At 37.4% G+C, this 13,432-nt stretch overlaps 1 protein-coding gene across 12 annotated transcripts in view; it reads right to left on the bottom strand.

Annotated features, from left to right (window-relative positions):
• Positions 1-13,432, bottom strand: part of Btrc (beta-transducin repeat containing E3 ubiquitin protein ligase) — a 181,089-nt gene that overhangs the window by 36,081 nt on the left and 131,576 nt on the right. The gene's annotated exons all lie outside the window — the stretch shown is intronic.

The raw sequence follows: 13,432 nt of genomic DNA, 5'->3' as shown, positions 1-13,432 counted from the left end.
TACAGGGAGACAATCACTTTCCTTGGTGCTAAAAATATAACATTGAACAAAAATGAAAGTGTTATCATCATGAAGTTAGAATCTAGGAGGCACATTAAAAACATGAAGTAAATAAATAGAAAATATAACATAGATAATGCTGTGAAGAAAAAGCAGAATAAAGGAATCAGAAAAAAGTAGATGTTATGATAGGCAAAATTTTAAGATGGTCTCCCAAGATTCTTGTCCCCTGTTATATTCATACCTTCTTCTTAGTTATTCAAACAAGCAATGGTGTAGGTATTGTGATTAAAATAAGGACCCAAATCAGTTGATATTAAGATAGGAAGATTACTCAAGTGGGTCTGAGCTAATCTCATGAGGCCTTTCAATGCAGGGACTTTTTTCCAACTGACTACAAAAGAGGACAGGAGGCATGTGTCAAGGAGAATGTGGTCAGCTTCTAAGAGTTAAGACCAGCACCCTTGCTGATAGCCAGTGAGGAAATAAGGTCTTCAGTCCTGCAATGACAAGTAATTGAAGTCTGCCAATAAGAAGAATAAGATGAGAAGATTTTCCCCCAGTTTCCAGATGAGAACTCAGTCTAGCCAATACCTTGATTATTGATTTCAGCCTTGTGATACTGTGAGCAGAGAACACATTCATGCTGTGCCAGACTTCTGAACTACAGAACCAAAAGTTAATAAAAAGATGTTGTTTTAACTTGCTGAGTTTGTGATAATTTGTTATGTGGCAATTAAAAAAATAAGCTACCTGGTCAGTTTTCCTAAAGAGGTGACATGTGATCTGCGAAACTAGACATTTTGTTACATGGGAGAATGGTTGAGGCAAAGGCAATTCGGAGAGTAAAAGTCCTGGGAGGCAGTTTGTCTGGCAGGCTCAAGGAAGAAGAGGGCCTAGTGTGGCTCTCTTGAATGAGCAAAGAGAAATAAGGCTGAAGAAGTATTCTGAGCTTATCATCCAGGTCACTTAGGTGGTGCTAACTAATCTCCAAACATTTCCCCAGACAATTCCAGTTCCCCCTCTCCAAGAATGCTGCCCTTCCCATTAAGAGTAAAATTTATGTCCTATCCTTCAAATCTGAACTTAGACTAACAGAATGTGGAGATAGTTCCACATAGGAATTCCAGACAGATTCTGCTCACTTCTTAAAGTTTTGAATACCATATAAGAAAATCGGGCAACCCTGCCAAAGGGAGGAGCAGAGGATGAAGCCATGCACATAGAGGGATCACAGGGAGAAGCACTCAGAGAATAAAAAAAGCATAGGGGAGATCCCTATTGTGTAGAGATTAGCATAAGGAAGTCAATCATGAGATAACTTCAACAGTCCATGGAAGAGGTAAATCTTTTGGATTAGTGTGGTATCTACAAAGGTGGAGAGAAATAATTGGGATTCTCTGAACATTTTGCTAGGCAGATTCAACTGAACTTGCTGATAGATTGGACATGGGTATGAGAAAAGAAAGGAGTCAAGGATTGCGCCGAAGTTTGAAGCTGGAGGACACTAAGAGAAGATTGTGAAACCAACAGAAACTTGATTAGCTACTCTGAAAACAGCAGATTTTCTATAGAGGATAACCACAAGTTAGTGCAACTGGGTACTATTTAAAGTAATTTGACTGGTCTTTGACATATTTGCCTAAGGTGATCCCAATTCAGCAAGGGAGAACCATGTTACTATTGAGTTCATCCCTGCTTAGACATATTGGATGTGCCATTTATTTATTTATAATATTTTTAAGTTGTAGATGTACACAATATCTTTATTTACTTACTTATTTTTATGTGGTGCTGAGGATCAAACCCAATGCCTCATGCTCTATCACTCAGCTACAAGCCCAGGCCCTAGATGTGCCATTTATGTACCAAATTTGAATAATCTACTTCTGCTACTTAAGGCACTGGTATGCTTTCTTTTCTTTCTTTTTTGCTTGCCTTATTTTCTAAATGTTAAATCCTCTATGCAGACCTCTTCCTAAGTGATTCCTGATATACAACTGAAAGTATTTTCAAGAATGGCATTAAGTCATTCTGTTTACAAGGAAAGAGCTGACACCTAAAAGAGCAAGCCCTAGTGTGTAGAGTTGGAGTTTTTGTAGCACAAATGCCACTGTAGTCTATGATACAGACTAAAAATGATTAATAAGAAACTTGTTGGAAATAGGCCTTGGGGAACTTTGGGGCAGTTTTTTGTGTAGGTTGACTGTATACATCTCAACAAAGAAAAACTCATCAAATGTACTGTGAAATTTGGAGAGCTAACAAGCAGGTGGGTTTACAAGTGGTCAAATGTCACTTCTAATCCCCAAAACCCAAACTCCCATTTCATTATTGCTTATGTTTTTTTGTCCTTTAATGGACCCAAGTTGGGTGCTACCTGAGTAATGTTTTCTTGTTAAAGACCAGCAATGCCAGTGACAACCAGTAACAATCAGCAAAATATTTCTGTAATCATGGGAAGACATGCCTTCAGACTAATAGATAAAACTGCCTTAAGAACTTAAGTGTGGTAATCCTATTGTAGGAACTAACATTCAGCCGAGATTTTTTTTATATACCTTTCAATGATTAAATCATGAAAGGGACTTAAAAAAATTGGCTATTAGAAATGAAGAATAAACTGAGGTTTCACATATTTATGAACTGTTCTGGGATACTCTGGCTGGTGTTATGTTCTAGTCACTACCCCCTCAAAAGAGTAATTCCTTTTATAGAAAGACACACAACTGAGATCCATTATCATTTCCAATAAGCTAACCATGACCCCATAATGTATTGTTTTAAAAGTTTTGGCCATAGAATAAAAGACCAGTCTCAAATTCTAGCTTTTCAAAATATCAGCTGTGTAACACGGAATAAGAAATTTGATCTTTCTGTGTCTCTGTTTCCCTCATCTATAAAATCAGGAATAATAATAAGGCCTATTTCATTGGCATTTTGTGAGGATCCAATTTAAAAAAAAAAAAAAAAAACTATGAAAAGCATGCTTAGCATATAACCTAGTACACAGAAAAGTGCTCAAAATACCAACCTTCTTTTGGCATGGAGCTGGGGATTGAATCTGGGGCCTAGCAAATGCTAAGCAAGTACTCTATCACTGAGCTACAGCCCCAGCCAAATTTCAACATTCTTTTTTTTGGGGGCGGGGTGGGGGTGGGTACTGGGGCCTGAACCTAGGGGCACTTAACCACTGAGCCACATCTCCAGCCCTTTTTTATATTTCATTAGAGACAGGGTCTTGCTCAGTTGCTTAGTGCCTCACTAATTTACTGAGGCTGGCTTTGAACTTGTGATCCTCCTGCCTCAGCCTCCCAAACTGCTGGGATTATAGGTGTGTGCCACTGTGCCCAGCTTAAAATTCAATATTCTTAATGAATTTATAACACTGTTGGAATTGAAAATAAATCCTTCTTTCTAATTACTTTTATGTACTTTCCATTTAAATTTTTATCGAAGTATTGATAAGCATATATATACATATACATACATATCTATGTGTATAGTGTATATATATGTATATGCACATAATCTTAAGTGTACAGTTCAATAAATTTTCATGAGGTGAACATACCCATGTAGTCAGTACCCAGATCAAGAAACAGATCATCCCAAACCTCATAAGGTCCTCTTTTGTCTCTTTTTAGGTCACTAGCCATCCTTAAAGTAATCATAATACTCATTCTATTTTTTAAAATGTGTTTTTAAAAACCAGGTACACAAAAATATACATAATACTTAGGAATAAGTTTTATAAAATGTATAATACCTATAAACTATAAAACATTGCTAAGGGAAATCTTTTTTTTTTTTTTTTTTTTTGCGGTGCTGGGGATTTGACCCCAGGGCCTTGTGCTTGTAAGGCAAGCACTCTACCAACTGAACTATATCCCCAGTCCTGGGAAATCTTAAAAAGATTTAAATAAATGGAGAGAGATTACGTTTAAAAATTGGATTCAAATTTGATCTTCAATTAGTACATCAATCAAACTCTTAGCGGGCAAATTGACACAATGATTTAAAAAATTTTTGCTGATTTAGATAATTTTTATAGAGATGTAAAGGACCTAAAATTAGCCAACACAATCTAGAAAAATATAAAGAAGATGGAGGACTCATATTACTGAATTTCAAGATGTATAATAGTAATCAAGATAGTGTGGCTTTGATTTAAGGACAAAAATCTAAATCAGTAGACCCAAATAGAGAGTCAAGAAACACAAATATCAGAAAATGGTGCTAAGATATCAATGGAGGAATAGATAGATGGTCTTTTCAACAAATGATGCTGCTACCAATTAATATCCATGTAGAAAAAAACCAAACCTTGTTGCTGATCTCACACCATATGTAAAAACTAGATTAACTGGATCCTGGATTTATATGTAGGAGCTAAAACTATAAAACTTCTAGAAGACAATAGAAAATCTTGGTCCCCCTGGGAATAGGCAAACATTACATAGGTCACAAAAGCACACAAACTTTTTCAGTAAGGAAAGAAAAAAATTGATAAATTGGCATGTGACAAAATATAAAACTTCTGAATTCCAAAAGAAGTAGCCAATTCATTAATGACCAATAAGAATATGAAAGGGCTGAGGATAGGGCTCAGTTGGTAGAGTGCCTGCCTCGCAAGCACAAGGCCCTGGGTTCAATCCCTAGTACTGCAAAAAAAAAAAAAAAAGAAAAAAGAAAAAAATACGAAAAAGTGTTCAACACACTTAGTCAATAAGGAAATGCAAATTAAAATCATGAGACACTACTACACACTTACTAGAATGGTTAGGATTTTAAAGACTGACAATTAAGTATTGCAAAGAATGAGGACGAATTCAGTTTCTTTCTCATTGCGGGCTGTAATGTTTAATGGTACAACCACTTTGGAGAACAGGTGGACAGTTAAAAATATACTTATGATATGATCTAGTCATTCTACCTTTTTTTTTTTTTTTTTTTTTTTTGTATTAGAGATTGAACCCAGGAGCACTGAACCACTGAGCCACATCCCTGGCTCTTTTTATTTTTTGAGACAGGGTCTTACTAAGTTGCTGAGGTTAGCTTTGAACTTGCAATCATCCTGTCTCAGTCTCCAGAGCCACTGGGATTACAGGCATGCATCACCACACTCGGCAAATCTACTCTTAAGTATTTACCCTCCTAACATGAAACACAGTTCCACACAAAGACTTGTTCATCAAGGTTCACTGCTGCTTTATTCATAATAATACCACACTGTAATGATACAAATGCCTATCAAGAGATGAACTTATAAACTGTAATGTATTTGTACAATGGACTAGTACTCAGCAATAAAAGTAATGAATTAGAGATACACAAAATGACAAGGATGAATCTCAAAAATATGCTGAATGAAAGAAGCCAGTCACAAAAGAGTACATCTTTATGATTCTACTTATATGCAACTCTAGAAACAACAAATCTAAATTTTAGTGATAAGAACAGATCAGTGGACCAGGTGCCATGGTGTATGCCGGTAATCTCAGTGATTCAGGAGGCTGAGGCAGGATTTTAAGTTCAAGGCTAGCCTCGGCAACTTAGTGAGGCCGAAGCAACTCAGTGAGACCCTGTCCAAAAGAAGAAATCAAAAAAAGTTGGGGATTTAGCTCAGTGGCAAAACATCCCTGGGTTCAATCCCCAGTACCAAAAAAAAAAAAAAAAAAAAAGACAAATATAAAGTCAACACCACCAGCATCAACAAAAAACCCCAGATCAATGGTTGCTTTGGGCTGGATATGGGGGTGGCACTGACTGGGGAAGGGCACAAGGGAACTTTCTGGGGCAGTGAAAATGATCTATTTCTTGATTGTTACACAATAATATATAAATTGACAAAGTTCATTAGGTTTGTATCCTTTTTTAAAAAAATATTTTTTAGATGCTGACGGACCTTTATTTTTATTCATTTATTTATATGCGATGATGAGAATCGAGCCCAGTGTCTCACACATGCCAGGCAAGCGCTCTACCACTGAGCCACAACCTCAGCACAACTGAATCCTTAATGTCACTGTAATATTAATTTTATTTGTAACTAAGACATTACATTTGTCAAGAACTTTGAAGATAAAGATCTTTATTTAAGCCTCCTCCCTCTACCATTTTCTGATACAGATTTTTCTATAAACAAAAATATAGCAAAATTTAAATTTGAGAGACTCTGGAAATCTGCAAGGACATAGTGAAAAAATCATTTATTTTAAAAAACAAAAGGTTGTATATGAAAGTGTATGGGAGAGAGCATAATGGTTACTGGTAGCAGTAGAATTAATTTGGCTTTCTCAATAAAAGCATGATGATTCAACCACTACTGTTCAACTGCCAAACAGCCTCAGTTCAACGTAACAGTAACTTCCTACCACCCCTGCATATCTATTCCACTGGATGGATGGACAGATGCTGGAAGGAGGCAGGCAGACAGAGGGAGGGAAGGATCTGTGAGATGACAGTACACAAAATGAAAGGACTATCCCCAGCTCACTCCTCAAAGGCTAAGGGCTAACAATTTTTCCCCTCTGAAAACACATTACATGTACCACTTTCAAAACTGCCATGAATTTGTTTGAGGCTGCAGGAGGGGAAAATACACACTTGCAGTGCAGACACCAACTGGCCTAACTACCACCAAAGTGCTGCTGACTTTGCTAAATATTATGTATAGTTTGGAAGATGTATCATGGACTGACCAAACTTGATGGTCAAACAACAGCTATTTTCAGTTTGCATGTTAACCCTCCTTTAAATGAAAGAAAGGTGTGGTAAGCAGAGAAAGAAAAATGTTCTAGACCAGGAAAACATTTGGAATCGGGGTTGCAGGGACCAGTAAAATGCAAATGATAAAAGACATCTGAAGATTTCGCTTGGCTTTGAGAAACCCTCGGGCGTTGTAGGGCAAAGGGGATATAATGATTAAGAGATTGAGGAATAAAATGATCAAGGATTGTGCTGGGGATGAGGATGCAATACGTTATCAATCAATCAACTGCCATTTACTGAGTGACTACTCTGCTGGGCATTTTACCAGGTGTAAGGGAAACAGCAGTGAACAGGCACACAAGGTTTTTTTTAACCTTTTCTAGGGAGGAGTAGGAGGAGAACAGAAGTAGTATGTTAATTTTGAAAATGATAGGGAATATAAAAAAATAAGATAAATAGGGAGTAAATAGTGAAGCCTACTTTAACTGGGGTGGTTAAGACACAACTCTAAAGGAGGCAACATGTGAGCTCAGATCTGCATGATGACGGTCTTGTGAAGATCTTGGGAAAGAGCCTTCCAGACAGAAGGAAGAGCAAATGTAAAAGAGTGTTCAAGTGAAAGACAGGAAAAAAGGCCACTGTGGTTGGGGCAGAGTGAATAATAAAAGGGAAAAAGCAGGTGATAAATGAGGTGGCCTCAGATCAGGTCCTACAGGCTTTCTGGGCCATGGTAAAGAGTTTGAATTTCATCTGAGGTATAAAGGAGAGCCCCTGAGGTTTGAAGTAGTCAAGTATGACATCGTCTGATTGGTGCCTTAGAAAAATTAATACTAGCTCTCACAAAGAGAATGGATCAGGGTCTGGGGAAGTAAAGAGGAGGTAACAAGAACAAGTTGTAAGAAAAGAGGAAGGTAGACCAATTAGAAGGCTGATAAAACAATCTAGACAAGAGGTGATCGTGGCTAGGATTAAGAGGCAGATTAGGGAAGTGTTTAGAAGAATGTTTAGAAGAAAGGTATTTTATTCTCACAAAGGAGGAAAGAAGACAGAGCCTGTAGAGAATGTTATGTCAGGGTTATAATATGTATTTATTTTAGTATAATGATTTACTTCTTTATTAGGGCTGACCCTTGAGATATTTAGTCTGCTCCATTAACCTGGATGGGAACAGAATTAGGATTTACTCCTGTGGCCTGGACAAACAAGGCAAAACTTGTCAGAGTTTTGAGACAGAAAGGGAGAAGTTTTAAAAGGTCTATACTATATTCTTTTTAGGCTGTTGCCAGATTTTAGCTAAACAAGAATCCAAAAACATTGATTCTTCAAGTATTCTCTCCCTATTGCTTCCCTTGATTTTGCAAAATCATCTTTATAAAAGCACTGCCTTGACTGAATTGAGAGGAAATTGTCTACATTTTCATTAGGATGAAAAGAAGGGCAAGTAAGCACACATAGGTAAAGAGGTGGTGGTAGTAGGGCGACCCATAACAGCTCTAGAACTGCCAAGGAACTGATATATAAAAGGTATCTATTGGCACCTGGGCCTCTTTTTACGAGGGAATTTCAAGAGAAATTGAAAGAATTTGTCCATACATTGAACAAGCAGAGAAAAGGTAATGAACATTCTAAAGTGGGATCTTAACTGTCAACATTCTAATTTTTAGTTCTTTTCTTTTTTTTGGACCAAAAATTGAATCCAGGGGTGTTCAACTTGAGCTACATCCTTAGCCCTTATTTTTTTTTTATCTTGAGACAGGGTCTCACTAAGTTGCTGGGGCTGGCTTTGAACTTTGGACCTTCCTGCCTCAGCTTCCAGAATTGGTGGAATTACAGGCTTGTGCCACTGTGCCCGGTTAATTTTTAGTTCTTAAAAAAGAAAAAGCTTGTTATAACGACTAAGGATATAGCTCTGTACAGTGCTTGCCTAACATACATGAGGCCTGGTTCAATTCCCAGCACTACAAACAACAACAACAAAACACACTTGTAACTATCAGTGCTCAAAAAGTAGTCCTTTATCTTTGCTGGGGTAGGGGGGGAGTGGGGAGTCCAAATCAAAGAAAATGATGACTGAACATGTAGAATTGGGCATAAAATTCAACAGAAGTAAACATTACATTTCTCTGTGGGATTATTGCATTAATATTTGAATAGCTTCTACTAATATGATTACATATTAGGTGAACTCATAAATATGTCGGATCTGATTAGTGAATGTGGAAGACAGGAAGGGGCAGATTTGTCAGCAGAGAGAAAGCTCACATTATGAATCTGACTGATTTCTAATATCCAAAAAGAAAAAGCCTACAATCATTCCAATTCTTTTAAATAAAGCTCACTGGAAAATGAACTCACAATGTCCCAGTATACATGATTACTTAAAGACTAAACAATTGGCAATCTCTTTTTCTGTTTACTAACTAAGGGGAAAATGAATTATAAAATTCACAAAAGTCAAAACAAAGCTACTTTGATTTCTTGATTTTTGATATAATTAAAGGGACAAGACAATTATTTAACATTTTTAGGTTTCAAAACTGAGACTCTTGTTTTTATAGTGGGTTCCCTTGTGCAACTTTATAGCTTCTAGGGTGATAGGTTCTTTTGTTCTAAACCAAGAAACTCACAGCAGTTTAATTTACTGCTACATTATTATAGCTACTAACTACACACACCTCCAAGGCTGGTAAACCCACTGATGTAGACAGTGCCACCTTAAAAGGAATTTTGGATGGGTCCTAGTGAAGTGGTGGGGAGAGGACATAATGTTTAATTATAAGAAATGATTGAAATAGGCACAGACATACCCCGGGTGCCTCTGCACTGCAGCAAGCTCTAAACTTGTTATCGTTAATGGTTTAAATTTCACTGTGCTAATCATTTCAGGACACAAGCCTTTCTTGATAATCTAATGAATTATTCCAACATCCTTCAGCAAAAAAAAAAAATCCTCCATGACAGCACTAATTACAAGACGTTTTCCCAGTGCTTATGTAAAATATGACAGAGCAGCAGCTTAGGGAATTGCAGAAAACTGCTTCTAATTTCCACTGAGAAACTGACAAACACCTCTCTTTCATCTCTCCCAGCTCTCAAGTAAGATTTAACTTTCTCATTTAGTTAATTACCGAGTGAGGATCATCATTTCCCCGGATCGGAGCGGCACAGAGCCTTTATCGTGTTAACTTGTGAACTTGATCGATGGCTGCTGCTAAAACTTAATAACTTCACCCCCTGGCAAATTGTAAGATAAATATAATAGGAGAAACTCTGACAGTAAAAACCTGCCAGAAATGAGCGCTGTGTTTATGTTTCTTTGCAGGCAGCAAAAAAACAACCGACAGCTTATTACTGGTTGCGTGTTACTTATATTTAAAAGACTCCAGGCAGTTAACTTTCTACATACTGCTAAAACTTTGCTCACAAGATGGGAAAAAACGGGGAAAACCACTAGTGTTGCGGAGTTGGGGAAGTGAGAGAAGACAAAACAGGGAGAAGGGCAACACAAGGGACAACATATATTGTGTAGGATCTCTTAAAATGTCATGTTTATCATATAAAATGTCCACTCAGCATAAAACAGGTATAAAAATCCTCTTCAAAATAATTCTGGCCTCCTAAAACACAATGTGAACTATAACTAAGAGCAAAACAAGAGAATTTTGTTCATTTAAAATTTTTCAATGACCATGTTTCTATGTCTGAAGAATCAATTAACTGTAGAATTCCTAGATCTAGATCTCTTTTCAAAATCCCTTCAGTTAGAAAACCATTCACTAACAGCAACAATTAACCCTTTGTGAAATGACTAGTATATTACAGCAAGAAAATAAGTAACTTAGTCTAGAATACTTCATTTAGTCTTACATTCACCTTCCTCATCTAGATTAGTCAATCCAGAGACAGTGTGATGAATGTTATCTCAAATTTGAATCTGAGCTTAGAATTTTAACATTTAACTGTGACAAAGTAGGTATTGTGACCTGCAGCATAAATGTTATACTTTTTATGACAAGCAATACTAAGGACAATAGGCAAGGTATACCCATGAGGTATAATAACAATAGAGTTGATACTCGCTAATGCCTGTTCTTCCTACTTCCAAGACAGATAACAGGGACAAAAACAAATCTATAGATAAGTCGTGGAGTTTAGTAGGGTGCAATGGTGCACACCTGCAATCCCAGCTACTTGGAAGGCTGATGCAGGAGGATTACAAGTTTGAGGCCAAACCTGGGAAACTTGGTAAGACCTGCCTCAAAAAATAAAAAGGGCTGGAAATTTATTAGCTCAGTGGTAGAGCCTCACTGGGTTCACTCTCCAAAAGAGAGAGAGAAAAAAAGTTTAGGCCTCACTTCTGAGACTATTTAATATCTATCATCTGTTACAACAGTACCAAAGGGGTGAATGAAGGCTTAGTGTTGCAGTCCAAGAGGCCTCCATTTTGAAAGCTGAGAGAATTTGGAAACAGAACTTCACAGTAAAACTCAATTCATATTCACTAGAGGATTAACTCTAATTCATTTGTTTTGTTTTATAGATACTACTGGGGTTAAAGGAAAGACAGACCAACTGATTTCTTGAAAATAACATTTATACTACACATATTTTAGAAAACATGAAAAATACAGAAGCTTAAAGAAAATAAAAACTGCTTATAATTTCCATTATCAATAAATAGACAATGTTCACATTTTGTTGTGTAGGTATCTTTTTGGTCTTCTAAGAGAATTGCTGGTCAATTATTTGATGTATGTAGGGAAGGAGGGTGTTTCTGTACCATCTAGAGGATTCTTTTCCCATAATATCAAGAATTAATCTCCTTTGCTGAACACCTTAGAGAAGTTAAGATCTGACCCTGGAGGGTACAGAATTATAGGTCACTGTGATTGTGGAGAGGAAGAAGATGGAAAGGGGCAAAGAAGAGGGGAGTGGGGAAGGGGATAAGAATGAGAAAAGCAGCAGCAAGAAGGGAGAGAGGAGGAGAGGCTGGGGGCTAGCGAAGAAAGTAAGAGAGAACAACAAAAGTGACTAGAGTCGGAGGAAAGAAGAGGGGGACTAGGAAACAGGATGGGTGCGAGACCAGAAAAACTGGAAGAAGAGGACTGACAGATAGGCAGGGGAGTCACTGGGAAGAGAGAAGACAGGCTGGGGAGAAGATGGCTAGGGGAGAGATGAACTGAGTAGTTAGGGGACAGGGTTTGGAAGGAAGTGGGGAGAGATGATCAAATTGCAAAAGGAACCTAGCATTTCCAAGTATGTCTGCTCTAAGAGAAGCAACAATCTTTCTGGACAAAAAGGTCCTCTCCCACACAATAAACAATAAATTCCAAGAGGGAGAGGAGATGAAAAACTATTTTGTTTTAAACTACTACTTAATGTTTCAGGCAGAGTAATAAAGTTTAATTGTCCGCAGACTGGTTGCTCAGTCCTCAGGTCCTCAGGTCCTCAGGTACAGGTTACTCATCTGGATGTTAATATCACCAAAATAAAATTTCTGCGATAGTGAAAGTTTAAAGTAAGAGTCTTTTCCCCCAACTCCCCCCTCACATCCTCCCTTTATTAGCATCAGAAGTTAAGTTATCACCTGCCAGAGGAAAACAAAGAGACATGCTAAAAACACAATTAAAAAGTATATGGCAAAAAGTCATTTTGAAATAAAGGAAAAAAACCTACCCTTCTCTCCTTGTGTACTCTAATACGTAGATTTACATGTTTATAAAAAGGTCTCAGTGACTTGGTAAAACTTGTTCCTAAAAAAAGTTTCATCTAAAACTTATTTTTTAAAAGGATTCTCAAGAAGCCAACTCAGCTTTCTAGAAGAAACTCAACTTTTCCAAATGCTTGTTAATGCATGTTAAATGCAGCAAGAAATAATCCTACGAGGCAGCAGCACAGGCCTTTCTTAGCTGCAGTGAATGAAGTAAATGACTTGTAACTTCTGGAAGTCTTGGTTATCTGCAGGTAAAACTTTAATAACCCTTGGAGCATCAAGGGACTAAAGACATTTCTCTCTGGAATACTTTGGTAATTGTTTTCTTAATTTATCCAGGAAAAGCTTAGTTTAGATGCAGCATCTGTTTTTTAAGCAGAGATGATCAAAATAACTTGCTCAGATTCACATAAATTAGCGAAGTTTGGACTAAATTTCAAAATGCAGTTGTTATATAAACGACATTTTTTTTTGAAGATGAAATTCTGGACTTTCCTCCTTTTAAAGTTCCCAAGTCAATAACTGAGAGACCAAGACTGCTTTGCATATTTGGAGAAATGCATTTTCTATAATAAGAGATTTACATAAAAACTAAGACCACAAGTATCACATTGAAGTCAGCCCAAATATCCTTCTATAGAAGTTTACATAACAGACTATTATAAAAACAAGCATGGTAATAGGGATGTTCCTTCCCCTTTCTCATTCTCTCCTAATGGAATCTCCACTCTGCTCTGGCCCTGTGTGTGATGTGGCACCTGGGCCCTGGCTTCCTCTATAAACATTAGTGTTCCAACCAGCACATGCCCCCAGGCCCCAATCTACTCCCCCCATTGAATGCAGTGGTGTTCTACCAGGGAGCTACATCCCCAATCCCTTTTTATTTTTCATTTTGAGAAAGGGTCTTGTTAAATTGCTGAGGCTGGCCTCAAACTTGTGATCCTCCTGCCTTAGCCTCCTGAATATCTGGGATTATGGACATGTGTCACTGTGCATGGCATCTCC

Source organism: Sciurus carolinensis, chromosome 5, assembly GCF_902686445.1.
Source record: "Sciurus carolinensis chromosome 5, mSciCar1.2, whole genome shotgun sequence".
Taxonomy (NCBI): domain Eukaryota; kingdom Metazoa; phylum Chordata; class Mammalia; order Rodentia; family Sciuridae; genus Sciurus; species Sciurus carolinensis.
The sequence above is the reverse complement of the archived record's forward strand: the minus strand, read 5'-3'. Positions and strand labels throughout refer to the sequence as shown.